General features: G+C 44.8%; 1 non-coding gene across 1 annotated transcript; it reads right to left on the bottom strand.

Moving 5' to 3' along the window:
• Positions 1 to 1,275: 1,275 nt before the first annotated feature.
• On the bottom strand, positions 1,276 to 1,382 carry LOC111524112. The gene has a single exon (XR_002725696.1). It is a non-coding gene; the product is annotated as a U6 spliceosomal RNA (small nuclear RNA).
• Between the last annotated feature and the right edge of the window lie 15,625 nt (positions 1,383 to 17,007).

Here is a 17,007-nt window from a genome sequence, read left to right as displayed (position 1 = left end):
AAAAAGTCATAGTTTTTCAAAGGCAAGATTTTGTTTTTGCAATGTTCATTTATTATGCAGGGGAAAAGACTAGCATTTATATTTACATAATCAAAATAATCAATGTGGCATAATAATGACTAGTTTAGAAACCCAAAGAACATTTTAAAAGTGGCTTTTGAAAAGCTCTCTAGATTTCTGTTTTAATCTTTCCTTATTCTGGAATGAAACATAGTTTTGACATTTGTGTTATTTAATGATTTGATTTCTGCCTAATACATAAAAAGTTAAACATGAAAAGATTGCTTTAAACATAAATTTAATCTAGATTTCTTTTAGGAAAAAAAAATGAAAGAAAAGCAATCATCAAAAATTCTACACCACCAAACTAAAATAAAAACCAAAACAGAAACCAAAGTCCACTTTCCTTCACTGGGCTTTCCAGGTTACACGTCACTTAGCCTTTGCTCAGTGTCCCTCCCACATCTGCCACCAGCCCACCACACTACTCCATGCAAAGAAGTGCAGCTGAAAAAGCATAAATTTCAGATGAAATTCTATTCCAACACTTCCTGCCTGTGTAAGTTTGGGCAAGTCACTTCATTTGTCTGGGTCATATTATGTCCATTTCAGAACTGAGGAAATTAATCCCCAAGGCCGGGTCATAGAGGAAATGAACTGTGCCTGGCATGATTCTCTGTATCCTGCAGATGTTGGGGATGATGCTGTCACATGGTAATTTCTGTCCCCTCTTCCTTCAGGTAGCAGTAAACATGTTTGAGATTCACTGCCCGGGGGCATGATTGTTAGGGCAGGAACAGTAATTTTTGAGAGTTCATTTTAGGATTTTTGAAGTAGGTGTTTGAAGCTCCCAGCAGTAAGCAGTTGTCCAAAAGACAAGAGTTCAGACTGCCTCAGGCCATGAAGTTTATGCCTTAAACAGCTGAGGACCCAGGGGTGATGCCTGTTTTTATGCATAAGAAGAGCTCAATCCTTTCTGAGCTGGTAGAAAGATGGAAACGTTGTTACAGCAGCAATAGGAAACTGAGTCAGTCTCTGGTATAGGTATCACCTCTTCTGCTTGTGGGTATGAGGCAAAGGGTGAAGGAATCCTTAGATAGACTCAACTCTGGCATCCAAAAAAGAGGGAGCCTCTGCCCAATATCTGGCTCATTGTTCCAGGAGGCAGTGAGCCCCACAAGGTTCTTATCCCACTTTGCCTGGATGAATGGATTGAAGGTGGCCATAGGGGATGAATAATAGTATATTTGCTCAGCTTCTTTTTTTTTTTTTTTTTTTAATATGGAATGCTTCACGAATTTGCATGTCATCCTTGCGCAGGGGCCATGCTAATCTTCTCTGTATCGTTCCAATTTTAGTATATGTGCTGCCGAAGCGAGCACTCAGCTTCTTTAACTGAGCAAATTAACAGTGGGTTGAATGTGATAGAAAGCTTATTTCACTGCACATATATCCCAAAACCTAAAGTATAATAATAATAATAATAATTTTTAAAAAAAGTTTAGACTGGCAGCTGGTCCAGGGAGGAAGGGCAGCTCTGCACCACAAATCGTCTGGGGCCCTGGTTCTTCTTTTCTTGTTATTCCACTGTCCTTTAGCATTCTGGTTTAGTCATCTCAGCTTCAATTAGCTCTCATCTACCTCATCTGCATTTCGGTGAGCTCAAAGGGAAAGAGGAAAAAGGAGGCAAGCTGCTTCCTCTTCAGGGCATGACCCGATGTTTGATACCTTACTTCTTCTCATGTCCTACTGGACAGAGTTTTGTCACATGGTTATCTCTTGCTGTAAGAAAGGTTTAGAAATTGAATCTCTAGCTTCCTGGCCATCAGACCAGCTACAACTTATAGCTATGGGACTATCAGAAACAGGAATCAAGATAGAATGGATAGTGGGGGCAGTCAGTAATCATGATACAGAGACCTCCATAGAAGTGCAAGTATTTCCCTGTTATATCAGTCAGGGTTTGATGAAGGAAGTAGACCACTGTGAGTATTATGGAGTAGGGGGTTTATTATAGAAATAAGACCACATATGATTGTGGGAGAAGCTGTGGAAATAACAGTCTGAATGGGGCAGTTGAAGGATCAGAGAAAATCTCTACCCACCCCTTCTGAGATTCGTGAAGGTAGACAAGTGAGGAGAAGGAGAGCATGCTAGAATCTGTAACATGTCTACAACTGTCACTCATCTCTCCTAAACACAACAGCCCTAAGCGAGTAGTGGATGCTGCTTTACCTTTTCTAAATCTTGCATTAAGTCTTTTGACCAATTCCAACCTGAAATTACACAGGAAGTAAATATGGGGAAATATAGTTCTAGCTTAGCAGACACAGTTACAAACTACTACATCCATGTTGCTGAGAGTGGTAGACACTGAGATGGGGCAGATCTGGGAGCCACGAGGCTGGGTGAGGAGACACTAGCAGCAGGCTCTGCATGGGCTGCTCAGACAACACTGCAGTGGATGCTGCTGCTGAGGATGAGATGAGAGACACAGATGTGCTTCCCCATCTGTCCCTCTCCCTAGTGCGTTGCTACCATACATCAGCCTTTCCATTCCAACACTCCTATCCCCATCAGAACTAAGGTGCAATCTTGGGAATGGAAATGCAATCTTGAGAGGGAGGAAGCCCTGCCATGAGGAGAAAAAAAAAATTGATTACATTAGGATTTCTGCCCTCAAGCAGAATATGCTCTTAGAAGACAAAACAGGGTGCTTTCTAGAAAAACAAGGTACATTTCTTAAACGCTTACACAGGTATGCAAGATACACTTACTTACATAGTGAAGAATAGGTAATCAGCAAATCTTACCTGCCTCCTCCCTTTTTTTGCTGGATCCAGACAAATAGAAGAACACCATTAATCCCTCAGTGGGCCAGGCTTTTGTGTGCTTCCTTCTTTCATGAACCCCTTTCACTTTTGTCAGCTTGATTTTGTTTTAAGCAACCCCATGGTACATTTCTCCTCCTTGACTCAGCTCAAATGAACACCTTTTCTGTTATTCCTTCTTGACCTTTGCCTCAGGATCTCATGGACAGAGATACTGCCTGCCCTGCCTTCTCAAGGCCCCAGGGATTTTGGTCAAACATTGTATGTACTCCTGACTCGACATAATGTCTCCTGAACTAAGTTGTGAGGCAAGGACCTCAAATATCCTACGTCTCTGTATGCCTGCATCAGGGACCAGGCTTGTTGACTGATAGATTGGATTGACTTTTCTCCAAATGATGAGCAAATCAGATGATTATCTTACTCGAAGAGAACACTGCTCTCCAATTGTGTAAATATAAATTACACACACACAGAGTTGACTCCTAATATTGTTTAATTGTGTTGATAAAAATACAAACCATCTAAAACTATGTGGAACAGGGATCTTTGAGCCTTCAAGTGTTCACTGTGAGTTTTGTTTTTCATTTGCGGATGCTCTCTCCAGGCCCTTTCCTCTTGCCTGTATTGCAGAGAAACATCTCTTACTTCAGGCTTTTGCTATATGTATGGTTTCCAGTGGCTGCTATGACCAAAAAAACCATAAACTGGGTGACTTAAAAAAATATAAATGTGTTTCTCACAGTTCCAAAGGCTAGACATCCAAAATCAAGGTGTCACAGTGCCATGTTCCCTCTGAAAACTCTAAGAAGGATCCTTCCTGCCCTCTTCCTAGCTTCTGGTGCTCCAGGCAATCCTTAGCATTCCCTGGCTTTTGGATACATCACTCCAATCCCTCCCTCCTTTGCCACATGGCATTTTCATTGTGTGTCTCCTCTGTGTCGTCACATGGCTTTTTATAAAGATGTCACTTATTGAATTTAGGACTCACCCTAATTCAGTATGACCTAACCTCACCTTGATTACATCTGCAAAGACCCCATTTCAAATAAGGTTACATTTTCAAGTACTGGGGATTTTGACCACTACATATCTGTTTGGGGTCATAACCCACAGCTGATGCCATGACTTACATTATTTGTACCTAGAGGCGATGTATTTTAAGCTTGGATACTCCCCAAATACCTGACACTAGTCAGCCATGGCATCAGTCCCAGCTGCAGTCCTGCCACAACAGGGCAGAAGTCTGGCCTCATGTCCTTTGATGGATGCAGTAGGCAATAGGGCAGGGTGTAGGTCACTGACTCCGAAGCTCCCTCATGGCCTCATGCATGAAAGCACACAATCCTTGATGTTCTACAGCAGGAAGTACCAAGGCTGGAGTGGAGCACTGACTCTCTCATTAGCATGCTGTGGAACCCACACAAGCCACTTCTCTGAACACCAAGTCATTACTTTATCGTTCTGTATGAATGAAAGAGCAGACACTTACTGAGCATTTGCTATGTGCCAGAGCAGGGGCTGGGGCCTGGGATACAGAAATCATTAAAATTCCACCCTCAATGAACCTAGCATTCATGAGGGATAAATCACTCACCTGTGGGGTCTGATGCAGATCAAAGCTCTCTGTGATTAATAACATGCTGTGCACGTGTCAGCAGCAAAGATGACTCACAGGGTTCAGGCCTGGAAGGCCTTTGTGGCAACCTCACGGTTCCTCCATTAGGCCTTTGACACCTGTAAACACAGCAGCTTGAAATTCCGAGGAGGACATTCGCTTTTATTCACTTATATATTAATTTGAGCATCGATCCTGTTCCAGGCACAGGTCTAGGTTCTGAAGATGCAGCAGTGAACAGAGCAGGCACTGGCCCTGACCCAGGCGACCTCCAGTCTATAGTAGACGTAGACATTCAATAAGTGACAAGTTCTAACTTTCCCAGAACTCTTGCTTTGGCCTTAAAAATCGGATAACTGCTTTAAAATTTTTAAACATTGTATCTCAATGGATTCCAGACGTAAATCCAGTCCTCTGACTTTCATTCAAGATCCTTTCCACCTTATCAAATTGGTCCTTTAGAAGACAAGGGCAGAGCCTGCCACTGCTCAGAGAAGGAGTGTTGTCAGCTCCCACGAAGTCCTACCTGGGAAGGTGTATGCTAAGGGTTAAAGTATTGGCATGAGGAAGGAGTTCTATTATTAGTGGGGGCATATGGATACATGCAGATACCTGTGTGTGTGTGTGTGAGCGAGAGAGAGAGAGAGAGAGAGAGAAAGAAAGCAGAACATGTACACAAGCTGTCATGTGGGTTCCTAACTCCAGACCTTGCCTTTCCTAAAAGTTTTAGGTTGAATCTTGGTGGGGTTTAGCATTGCATTCATCTCTTTTCTGTTGGGGTTCCTCTTCCATAAGATGCACAAGATGTTTTCCCAGTACAAGGGACAGGAAGTCACTCTTACCTAAAATAGAACTCTATGTTGTTGGAAAATACTCTTCCCTCCTCTCCCCTTTCCACATTCATCCTCTGAGCAACAACCTTAGGTTTGAATTAGAAAAGAAAAAGAGGGCAGGTTTCCTGTCCTTAAGGAGCTCACTCATGTTTGAGGGTCTTAGAGAAGCAGACTTATGATGACAATGCAATGTGATGGGCTCTAAGTTTGGGCATAGCAGTACCCTGTGCTTCTCTCTGAGGCAGCAGCTGACTTACAGCAGCACTCAGGGAGGCCACTGCTGAGGAGGTGAACCTGGGCTGTTTTGAAGGATGCATAGGTGTTAGCAAAATAGAGGAGAAGGAAATTCCAGGCACAGGACACAATGGATGCAAAGGTACAGAGCCAGAAAATAGTAAGATATGTCCCACCCACCTGCAACCTCGGAGGGAATGGAAGGGGCTCAATAGGGAAGCCCCCCTCCTCCCCTCCTCTCCAAGCGTGGTGGAAAAGTTGTTCATTGATTGGTAAGACGCCAAGATAGAGATAAACGATTGAATACTATTGCAGGGATCACTGTGAATTAAAGGGTCACGTACAGAGCAGGAGGGAAGCCAGGGCCCAGCCTGGAACGGGGAGACCCAGGCTCTCCCTCTCTCCCCTCACACATGTGTTCCAGTACTTTCATCTCTGGTCTTTTGGCCCATAGGGCTGCCTGGCTGATGGTATGATCCCAAGGTTTGAATTTGGGCTTAAGGGCTTATGAAAAAGCTCCAGAAAACTCCACTTAGAGGTTTTGGGTACAAGTCCAGCTATTAATACAGTCTTTGATTTTTCATGTGTAAGGGCGCCTGGGCAATCCTGGATCCCTGGTCTAATAAAACCCAAGCCGTAACCCACGATTGTTCCTAACACCGTCTTTCCTGATGCACTGGCATCCAGCTTTCTTTCTTCATTTTCCTCTTTTTCAGAGGGACCACCAGGTCCCACTCTGGCTCAAGCCAACCTCCTGTTGCCTTTTTTTCTTTGTCTACTTACCCCACTGTGTCCTGTGTTTTATGTGTTCAGATCATCCTAAAGCCTGAGGGAGGCTCACGTCATTTTCACCTTTGTATTCTCTATAGTCTTGAACACATCCCGGGTAAATGTGTAATAAAACATGGATTCAACTTTTCCTGGCTGTGAAAGGAGAAATTAACATCAGTGTTGTTTGTTGTGGATTTTGTCTAATGTGATTTGTTCATTTACACCTCCAACATCTCTTCATTGGGGGCCAGGAAAGAAGGGATTCTAAGTACCTCTCCTCAAGGAGCTTACAGTCGCACTGAATCCTCTTCACTATCTTTATGGTTTGTTTTTATTAACCCAAAGTTAACCAAACAGGAAGCAGAGAGACTGTGAACAGAGAAGGCCACCATATTTGCAGGTGATGTTGCTGGGACTTGAACCCAGGTTTGTAAGTCATGGGGACAGGTGTCCTGGGGAACGGTCATCTCTGTGGTACTTCCTGGCTGGGCTCCCTTGGCTGTGTTGCCAGCACAGCCAATGCACATCACTTGTCTGTTGCTGCAACTGCAGCCACCGACTTCCTCCCCACCGTGGCAGCATTTCTAGAACCTGGCAAGGCCAGCTGTGGACCCAAGCCAGGCCCACTACAAAAGTGCTTTTTCTTCTCTCTACAGTGATCTATCCTGAAATGTGTGATGCTCTCTCTACATGGCCATAATTTGAAGTTCTCTCCCTTTTAATAATCCTTTTAAAGAAGAATCGCAGCAACACCCACATGATTTGTGATTACCAGAGTAAAAACCACTTTTTTTTTTTCTTTTTTTCCATCATCCTGGCATCTGGAGATGAGCAAAGCAGAGGAACAGAGTGTTATGTGCTGTCTCCAAACACCTTCTCCTGGGCAGGCGCTCCCTCCAGCACAGCTGGCCTGGGAGTTGGGAGGCTGCTGCCCCAGTGCCCCCTCTGCTGTGGAAAGAACTTGTGCCAATTGCTTCATTCGCACACTGATTTGCCCAACAAACACACACTGCGCCCCTCAGTGCCACACCTGTGCTGGGTGCTGAGCAGAGACACAGAGAAATGACCCCGTCTCCAAAGATGTCCCCAGCTGATGGCCTAATGGGAAAGGCAAATCGCCAGAGCTTGATGAGTGCGTAGATTCTCACGGGCAAGAAAAGGAAAGGCGTTTCAGGCAGATGTCACAGCACAGGCAAGGGGTGGGGGCTGGAAGAGCAGCTGAGTCCAGGGAAGGTGAGGAGTGCAGTGCGTGTGGAGGGAATATTTACTTGGAGGGAACGTGGCTGGAAAGGCAAGCTGGAGCCACGTAGGGAGGGCTTGAATGAAGACAAGGAGTTGGCTTTATCCTTTATAAGCTGGGAAGACACTGAGATATTATAGACTCATGATCCCTGCTGCACCCAGGATTGGGGTGGGGTGTGGGGGGAAATGTGTTGAGTCTTCAAAAACGTGGGTATGGACAGGCATTAGGGCAGATGGTAAAATGCTTTTTCTCTCTTTCTCTGCCTCTTTTTCTCTCCCTCCCTTCCTCCCATTCTTTTTTGTTTTAATAAAAATAATTTAGTCTATTTATTCTCAAAGCTAAGAAATGTGTTTCACTGATCTCATGCCCAGGTAACTGGGATGCAGAGGAAATATTATTAAGGAATTAGAAACACATGATTTACAATCTCAGCCTTCCCACTTCAAAATTAACACCTTCTATGATTTGGGCCCTGCGTTCAGCATTTTTACCAACATTGCCTCTAATCCTCACAGCCTTACAGAGTAGATTAAAATAACAACAGCCACAACAAGGACCACAACACATCCACAAATATCATTTGTTTATTGAGTAATTATGTTCTAAGCACTATGAGAAGAACTGTAAAGACAACAACCTTGTTGAAGCAGGTTTTGTTATCATCCCTGTTTGCAGATGAAGAGACTGAGGCTGAAAGAGCACAGGAAACTCGCCCAGGCCACTGTGTGGAAGAGCTTGTCTGATTCCAAACCCACACCTGTCCACACTACCATCCTGCACCTTAGCAACCAGCCCCCTTCTCTGCAGACACGGGGTTGATGGCCCTTCCCCTGCTGCTATACATAGGTGGTGGGAAGGTTAAGTGAAGAATTATTTTGCAAATTGCAAACAACATACCCGTACATACCTGTGGAGTGTGATTATTATCAATACAAATTATTGATTTCAGATCGAAAAATAATATTAATAAATGAATGCTCAGCCTCCCTGAAGTCGGCTTTATTTTTATAAAACATAAACCCTTAGGTTTATTTGTTTTGTTTATTAGATGCCTAAGCCACAGATTGCCTCATACTCTAGTAACACTGAAAAGCAAAAACGATTAGGAAATGAGGCAATAACTTAGCAGCTGATTTTTAAAGAAACTTTTATTTTGTTGATCAAAGATTTCTTTGATGGTGGGTTCATTCTAGTGCAGACAAGCATTGATAGGTCCACATAGTTTTGAGGACATTAATTTCATTTTGGAAAATGGCTCAGACCACACCCACATATCCAGGTGTTTCCAGGACTATGTGAAACCCAACAGGAGACCTTTGTCTCTCTTCTTCAGAGCACTTTACAAAGCGTATTTATCATCTCTGGAATGGTGGTGTATGGAGCCAGGCTGGGCAGCCAGCAGGAGGAAAACGCGGGTGGGAGGCACGCTTTGTTCCAGAATAGAGTGCCTTTCCTGGATGTCAGGAGGGTGGAAAAAACGGCCCCTTCTAATAAACACAGATGGCCTGGGTGCATCCCTGAGTTTTTACTTTAAAAGGATAAAAAGTGAGCCGTACCTTCAGTTAGACACACGTGGGAAGCCTGTCGGGCTCAAGGAGCTGGCTTCCCTGGGAGAGAGGAGAGGCTGCCTTTCTGGGGCTCTCATCTTCCTCATCCCTTCTCATCTTTTCAACACCTCTCTGCAGCCCTGCCACCAATTCCCTGCCCTGAACCAGGCCTGAGGTACCTCAGTTTCTCCTCACTTGTACGCGCTGTGCTCTGTGTCTGTCATCAAATTACTGTATAGACCTCTGTGAGCCTTGGTTTCTTTCTGTGAAGCACTAAGAAGCAGCAGTCCTGCAGGGAAGATCTGGGAGGTCAGCGAGATACTTTGTTCTGTGTAAGGTACTAGTCAGCATCCACCCTGGAAGTGCTGGGGAAAGCTTGGGGCTTAGAGCTTCTGCTCTTCACCTCCTAAGTCAATTGCATGGAGACAGGTCTTTCATCCCACCTGACCCCTGAGTCTGCCTCTTCCTCTCCTTTCTGTAATTGCACAAATCCTTAGGGCATTCTTTGTTTTCATTTTATCCGGGCAACAACCATGCTGGGAAGATCGTTGTACTATTTACCCATTACTATGTAACAAATTACCCCAAGTTGGAATGGTTTAAAAGAACAAGCATATATGACAATGGAAAGGACTTTGGATGATAATGATGTGTCAACGTAAGTTAATTTCTGAGGGCGGGGAGGTTGGGAGGGGCTTAGTTGGGTGGTTCTGGCTCCATGTCTCTCATGAGGCTGCAGTCAAGCAGTCGGCTAGGGCTGCAGGCATTGAGGACTGGGTTGTCAACTTCCAAGCTCAAGCTCACTCAAAGGGCTGGGGTTGGGGCAACTAGCAGGAAAGTTTGGCTACTCTCATATGGGCCTCATCGTAGGGCTGCTTATGACATAGCTGCTGGCTTCCCCCAGAGCCAGTGAAGAAAGAGAGCCACCAGCAGGGATGCTAGCCACGTGTCTTTTATCACCTAATCTTGGAAGTGCTATAGCATCACTTCTGCCATATTCTATTGGTCACACAGGCAACCCTGGTACTCAGGGCAGGGAACTCCACAAGGTGTGGATTCCAGGAGGTGGGGATTGTGGTGGCTGTCTTGGGAGTGGCTACCATGGCCACCCAGACAGGGAATGGCAGTACTAGCTGATCGCCTGTTTGTGCACTGGACAGTAAGCCTGCCAGTCACTGTTGTGTGGGAATGAAAAGATGCAATGCCTGGCAATGTGCTCAATAGGTATTTGATGAATGAATAAAAGATCGGTTTTTCTAAAAGAGTTCTGATTGGTTTTTTCGCTACTAAAACCTTCAGCATTGTCTGATGGATTAAGTACAAATTTCTGACCCAGACACTTATAGTCTTTCCCAATGTGGCCCTAGTCTCTAATTACAGTTTCCAAACTCAAGTCTTTGCTCATGTCACAGTTTCTGCCTGGGCTGTCCTTAAAGTTTTGAAATACAGCTCCTCTTCAAGGTCAAGCTAACTAACCCCACCTTCTTTGGTGTCCACATTGCCTGTCTCCTTGCCCTTAGTAGCAGCCTCCCTGGTTCCTGGTGGTGGGTGGTGCACTTGCTTACTCAGGCATTCCATTGACCTTTGAAGTTGGTGCTCAACAACTTTGGCCAGAAAGGAGGTTTTCTGCAGAGACTGGCAATGTGTTTCTGACTAAGTCTTACATATATAGTTTTCCAATATAGCTTTTCTTGTACCTCCAGAGGACACACATCATTTTAATTTAAACAACCCCCTAAAGCATTTGGCATACAGAGGTGACTGTCCATCTCTTGGAGGAAGTTCGGTCTGAAATTCCTTCCCTCCTACCATTTCAAGAGTGACGTGCAAGGCAGAATTTATTCAGATGAGGTCTTCCTACACTGGCAGAATGAATATTTTTGATTCCGTAAGTGAATTATTCATATAAACTTCAGAGTTGAAAAGTTTCTATACAGAGTCAGTGGGGAAGTATTTGTCTAAGCTATCTGCCCTACCTAGCCATTAATAAAATGTCCTACCTTTAGGTGCCACATATTTTATAGGAGTCACATATTTTATAACATCAAGGTAGAAAAAAATAGATTCTTATAACAGAAAAGTTTTATAAGTTTTAAAATCAGAAAGTTCTAGATTTGGAATTCCAAATACAATACTTTCTAGCTGACCACTTTTGGTCAAACCACTCATTGCCATTTCACCAAAGATAAAACTGAGGTTTGGAGAAAGATGAATGTCAGCATAGAACCTACATATAGTAGGAACACAATATTAATGTATTTAATGCATATATGTAACTTGATTGCCTCTGGGCTTCGGTTTCCTCTTTTATAAAATAGGAATTATAAAACAGGAATTAGATGTGGCACATATTACATACATGCACCACTTTAAAAACTAAGTCTCCGTTTCCTCATCTGTACAATGGGGATTATTATCTCCACTCTCTCCATCTCATTTGATCCTCACAGTTGTGTAAGGTAAAGTAAGTGAAGCTGCTTTGTGGGGGTACTTTCCTTTGTGATAACGCCCGTCATTAGTAGCCTCTAATCATGGTGTAGGGAAGGAACGCAGGCTCTGTATTCCGGAAGTCCTGGATTCAAATCCTAGCTCTTGGGCTTACTAATCATGGGGGAAATTAGCTAATTCCGGAATGTCTTTGATCCTTGGTTTCCTCCTCTGTAAATGGAATCCTGTCTGGAAGAGTACCTGGAAAATGTCTGCACCTTTTCATTCACCACTTTGTGCCACTTTAGGTGTTGGTGCTTTTCCCAGTAATGGAGAGAATGGATGAGACGTATGAGTGAGTTTTCCCTACGGGACAGCATAGCAGCTTCTTGTCCTACAGTTTCCAATTCACAAATGGCTTTACTTTAACAAAATGACAGATAATGAGAGGGAAAGTAGTGTTTGAATGCTTAGACGCCGTTCTCTCCGATGTCGCAATGTTGTCAAGAACTATCTTTATTCCCTGATTGTCCTGGAGAAGAGAAACATAAAAGCCTTATTCATGGTTTTAATTCTCATTCCAGAGAGGAACAGTGGGTTCTTTCTCCAGTCATTCTGTCCTTACTGGGGAGGAGCCCAGGGACATATTTCACAGCTAAGTCAACTGCTTTTCTTCAAATTCAGATTTAATCCTTGAGCAAAATGAGTCACTGGCTCATCCAGTTAAGATCATCACCCACTTTCCTAACAAAACTTCTCTTCAAAGGAGGACTCGCTCACCCATCAGGTATTTATTTAGCACTCACTACATACTAGATACTATTTTGGCAGCTTGGAGTGACAGAGCAGGAAATAAGAGGGGCAACTGGAGCAGCGTTGTATGGTGGAAAGAGCTCTAGCTGTGGTGCTGAGAAACTTGGCTTTACCTCCTGGTCTTGGAACTTACTTTCTGCGCAGCTCTTCGAATCTGGGGTATAACAGATTCCTGTTTCACAGGATTGTTACTATTTATTTGTTTATTTATTTAATTTTTTGAGATGAAGTCTCACTTTGTCATCCAGCCTCCTGGATGAGTAGCTGGGATTACAAGCATGCACCAACATACCACTAATGCCCAGCTCATTTTTGTATTTTTAGTAGAGACAAGATTTCACCATATTGGCCAGGCTGGTCTCAAACTCCAGACCTCAAGTGATCCACCCGTCTTGGCCTCCCAAAGAGCTGGGATTGCAAGCATGAGCCACCGCGCTTGGCCCCATAGGACTGTTTTGAGACATGTGGTATTCTGGCTAGACATCTGAGGTTCAGAAGGACTTCAGATACAATCCCAGCTATGCCACTTAAGATCATGTGGCCTTGGGCAAATCACTTCACTTCTTTGAACCTCAGTTTCTTCATCTACAAAACCAAAATAATAAGGCATCTCTTGGAAGACTGTTGGGATGGTTCAGAGCTAAGGGTAGCAAATGAAAGAGTTTTATGAAGTTCAAGGCAGGGAGAAGATTTTTCCAAGCCAAACTGAAATCCCTTCTGACGTTCCTAGCTTTTCCTGAGGTTCTTTCACATATTTCTTAATTAGACCTGCCTAAAGCAGGCTGCAAGAAGACTAGAATCTTTGTCTTTGTTTCTTCCATTACTCTTTGAAACAGATCCCTGGTAGCTAAAACCCAAAGTGAAAACAAAGTAACTTATCAAGGTAACTTTGCAGCCTGCTTGTCCTTGCCCCGGGTCTACCCTCAACAAGGGTGGGCCCTTCTGGCTTTGCTCTGCCTGTGAAGTCCTGTGCTTTTATGACTCAGGAGACCACCGTCCCTCCTCTCCAGCTCTTGCTATCAGGTCATTTCTGCAAACGTTTCTCAGGGGCGTTCCCTCTAGATGGGGCCAGAGTTTCCCTTCTTTGGCTCATCCTGCATATGCAAATACATCTACTGAATCCTGGCATTCTAAACTGTGGGTAGTTTGGGCCCAATGGCCTTTTAGGGCAGGGCACTGTGAGTCAAGAATGGAAAGTTAGAGTCGCTGGTGTCCTGGATCTAAGTGTCCCCATCCCTCCACCCGTTAGAGAGGGCGGAGGCCGCTCTAAGGCTCTACAAAAATTTTCCACATGGCAGGATGTAGAAGCGCACTCCAGTGGAAGCCAAACCTGCTCTGGAGTCTGCCTGATGGCAGAACTAAGGGCTTGGTGATCCTTTCGGGGCTCTCTTGGCTAGAATTGATACGCATGGACCTTTTCTGAGGGGCAATGGAAGGAGGAAGGAGTCAAAGCATGGCCGAGAGCCTGGCAGAGGGTCAAGGATGTTAGGGAGGGTGAAGGGATTGTGTGGCATCTGTGTCCCTGCTCTCTGGAAAATGGACATGATGAATAGATGGTGGATATTCATAAGGCTTGGAAGTGAGAATTGATTCACTGATACAAAAGCAGGGACATTTTTCACCATTAATTTCCAGTTATCACAAGATTTTACAGCACTGATTTTACAGGGCCACAGTGTCAGTGTTTCAGGTCTGATGCCTACTTGGGAGATTGTTCAAGGCTCTTCTCTCTGAAAGCCTCAGTTTCCTCATTTGTAAAATGGGAATGACAATAATTCTTGCCTCAGATCCTGGGTGCAGAAGTCAAGTTGGATGTCTAAATGTGAAACTCTTCAGAAACTCTAAACCCTGGGCAGTTATTGGAAATCTAGAAGGAAAGAAACTAGCTTGTAAAAAGCCTAAGGGAAAAAGGGCAAAGGTACAGTTATACCTGTGTCAGACAGGCTCATGAATGGAAAACTTGGCTGCAAGTGGAGCTCTTTGTTCAAAATAGAACATTCCTATTTATTAGCTGATTCTTGAAGTGGTCACTTCCACAGGCATCCCCTGCGGTTCTGGTCAGCGGAGGCCTCAGCATGTGAACATTTGACAGGATGGCAGGTTTTGAGCCTGTTGGTGACACCTGGGTCATCACAAACCTAGTGAGACTCTTTCTTCCATGAAGGGAGATTGATTCCAGAATCTAAGTTTGGGCCAGCAGGTTGTTTGAAACTTGCTCTGGATGTCTCAGAAATACATGGGGAAGAAGAGCAAAATATTTGTCTTCTTTGAGCTTTTGGTGGGAAGGTCTTTGAGTCTCTTCCTTTTCTTTTCCTTCCCTGTACCCTCAGGCTCCTTTTGAAAACAAGGTTTGTTGTGAGCTCACAGAATCATGAAATGTTGGACCTGGTTCCTGGTGGGAGGACTCTGAGTTCATTGAATCCAATCCTTCCATGGTATAGCAAAGGAAATCTGGGTCCAGAGTCGGGAGGATGTGTACCTGAGGTGGCACCGCCTTGTCATGTTGGGAGACAACTTGTTTCCTGCTTCTTAGTGAAGATCCTTTAGTCAACTAAGAAGTGGGTCCAAACTCTCCTCTCGTGCTTAGGATAACTCCTCCGGGCATATAGGATTTCTTGGACCCCTATATTGAGTTTCTTAGGGAGACAGAGCACTGAGCCATCTGTGGCTTTGGGTTCCCTGCTGCTCCCGTTGTCTGAGTCCTGTGGCCACTGAGCCTTGCTGCCACTCTCCCCGTCTCAGACTCAGTTCCTGCCACCAGGGCTTGGACTGAGGTGAAGCAAGAAAGGAAACCATCTGCCTGGGCAATTACAGGACCTTGAAAAGAAGGCCTCCTTAAATTTTTACCCTAGGCCCTTCACTTGCCTCACCCTAATGCCAGCCTTGACATCTTCTGGCATTCCACAAACATGCCATGCCCTCTCCCACCTCAGGACTTTTGTGTTTGCTGGTTTTTTTTTTTTTTTTTTTTGCCTGGAACATTCCGTTCCTGAGAGCTGTGTGGCATCCTCACTGCCCTCCGTTTGGGCTCTAAGGTCACCTTGGAGGGAACTTCACTGAGGTGGGATGGCTGTGTCTTCTGTTTATCACTCACGCAGTTTTATTTTTCACCCCAGCACTCAACAACTCCTGACACATTTGTTTACTTCTTGCCTTGACCCTGCAGGTGGGGTGAATGATGGTCCCTGCAAGGGGCAGAGTGGGGGGTACTCTCAGTACATTTTGGTTGACTGAAGGATGGAAAGGGTGAGCCGGGGTCACCTGTCTTGCCTCCTTCTTCACGATGTAACTTTCCATTCCATGGAGTCACTCTGGCTAATTCTCTGGTTTCATTGTCTCCTTAAGAATCTCTCCGAAATATTCAGGCTGAAAATGCTTTCATGTACTAAGTTTATAGCACACACTCAGACCTTTTTTTAAAAAAATTTACTTTCATCTAATTTTTTGTATTAAAAAATCCTATAACCCCCATAACCCACCACCTAGAGGCAGCATGTTTATTGAGGTTGTTTGCTGTACTTCACACGTGTTTATTAAGACTGCAGTCAAATGGCTGTAAGTGGTAGCTGCTTGTCTGGCAGAGGACGAGCATCCCTCTGGCCCCATCAGGGATGCTTGGCACAACAGGTAGGATCTTCATCATTGCCCTCCCCATGCAAAGCCACTGTGGCCCGCTTCGCCTGAAGACTGAGGTCTGAGCTCCTCCACAAGGCTCTTGCAGTTCTGCCACACCGGCTCCAACCCCTTCCCAGTGCTCCCTCCCTCTTGCACCCTAAGAAACCTTTGCTCCAGCCAGACTTGTCTCCTCATTATCCTTCCAATATCTGTGTCTGCAGCTTTCTCCCTTAGAAACCTCATTATTTCCACAGCTTCAGCTCCCCCACCCCTACCCCATTCTTTGTTTCCAGACCTCAGCTACAGCTCGAATTTCAAATTGCCTGTTGGCATCTCTTTCTGTGAGCCCCGCCAGCAACTCAAACTCAACATGGCTAGAGCCTGCCTTTATTTTCTTTCCCCAAATTGTCCTCCTCTCTCCTCCCCACATTTCTATTAGGAGTCCCACCATTCTCACTGACACCCAAGTTGGAAATTTCAGAGTCTGATTAGCTTTTCCTTTTCTTTTGCCACTACATCTAGTGAGTCATCATATTCTATCAGTTCATCCTAATGATAGCTGTGGGTATTTTATTAGTCCATTTTCATACTGCTATGAAGAAATACCTGAGAGTGCGTAATTTATAAAGAAAAATAAATTTAATTGACTCACAGTTCCACCTGGCTGGGGAGGCCTGACAATCATGGTAGAAGGTGAAGGAGGAGCAAAGGTACGTCTTACATGGTGACAGGCAAGACAGCATGCATAGGGGAACTGCCCTTTATAAAATCATCAGATCTCACGGCCGGGCGCGGTGGCTCAAGCCTGTAATTCCAGCACTTTGGGAGGCCGAGATGGGCGGATCACGAGGTCAGGAGATGGAGACCATTCTGGCTAACACGGTGAAACCCCGTCTCTACTAAAAATACAAAAAACTAGCCGGGCGAGGCGGCCGGCGCCTGTAGTCCCAGCTACTCCGGAGGCTGAGGCAGGAGAATGGCGTAAACCCAGGAGGCGGAGCTTGCAGTGAGCTGAGATCCAGCCACTGCACTCCAGCTCGGGCGACAGAGCAAGACTCCATCTCAAAAAAAAAAA

This window comes from Piliocolobus tephrosceles, chromosome 1, assembly GCF_002776525.5.
Source record: "Piliocolobus tephrosceles isolate RC106 chromosome 1, ASM277652v3, whole genome shotgun sequence".
Taxonomy (NCBI): Eukaryota; Metazoa; Chordata; class Mammalia; order Primates; family Cercopithecidae; genus Piliocolobus; species Piliocolobus tephrosceles.
Note: the sequence above shows the minus strand (reverse complement) of the source record. Positions and strands in the feature narration are given on the sequence as shown.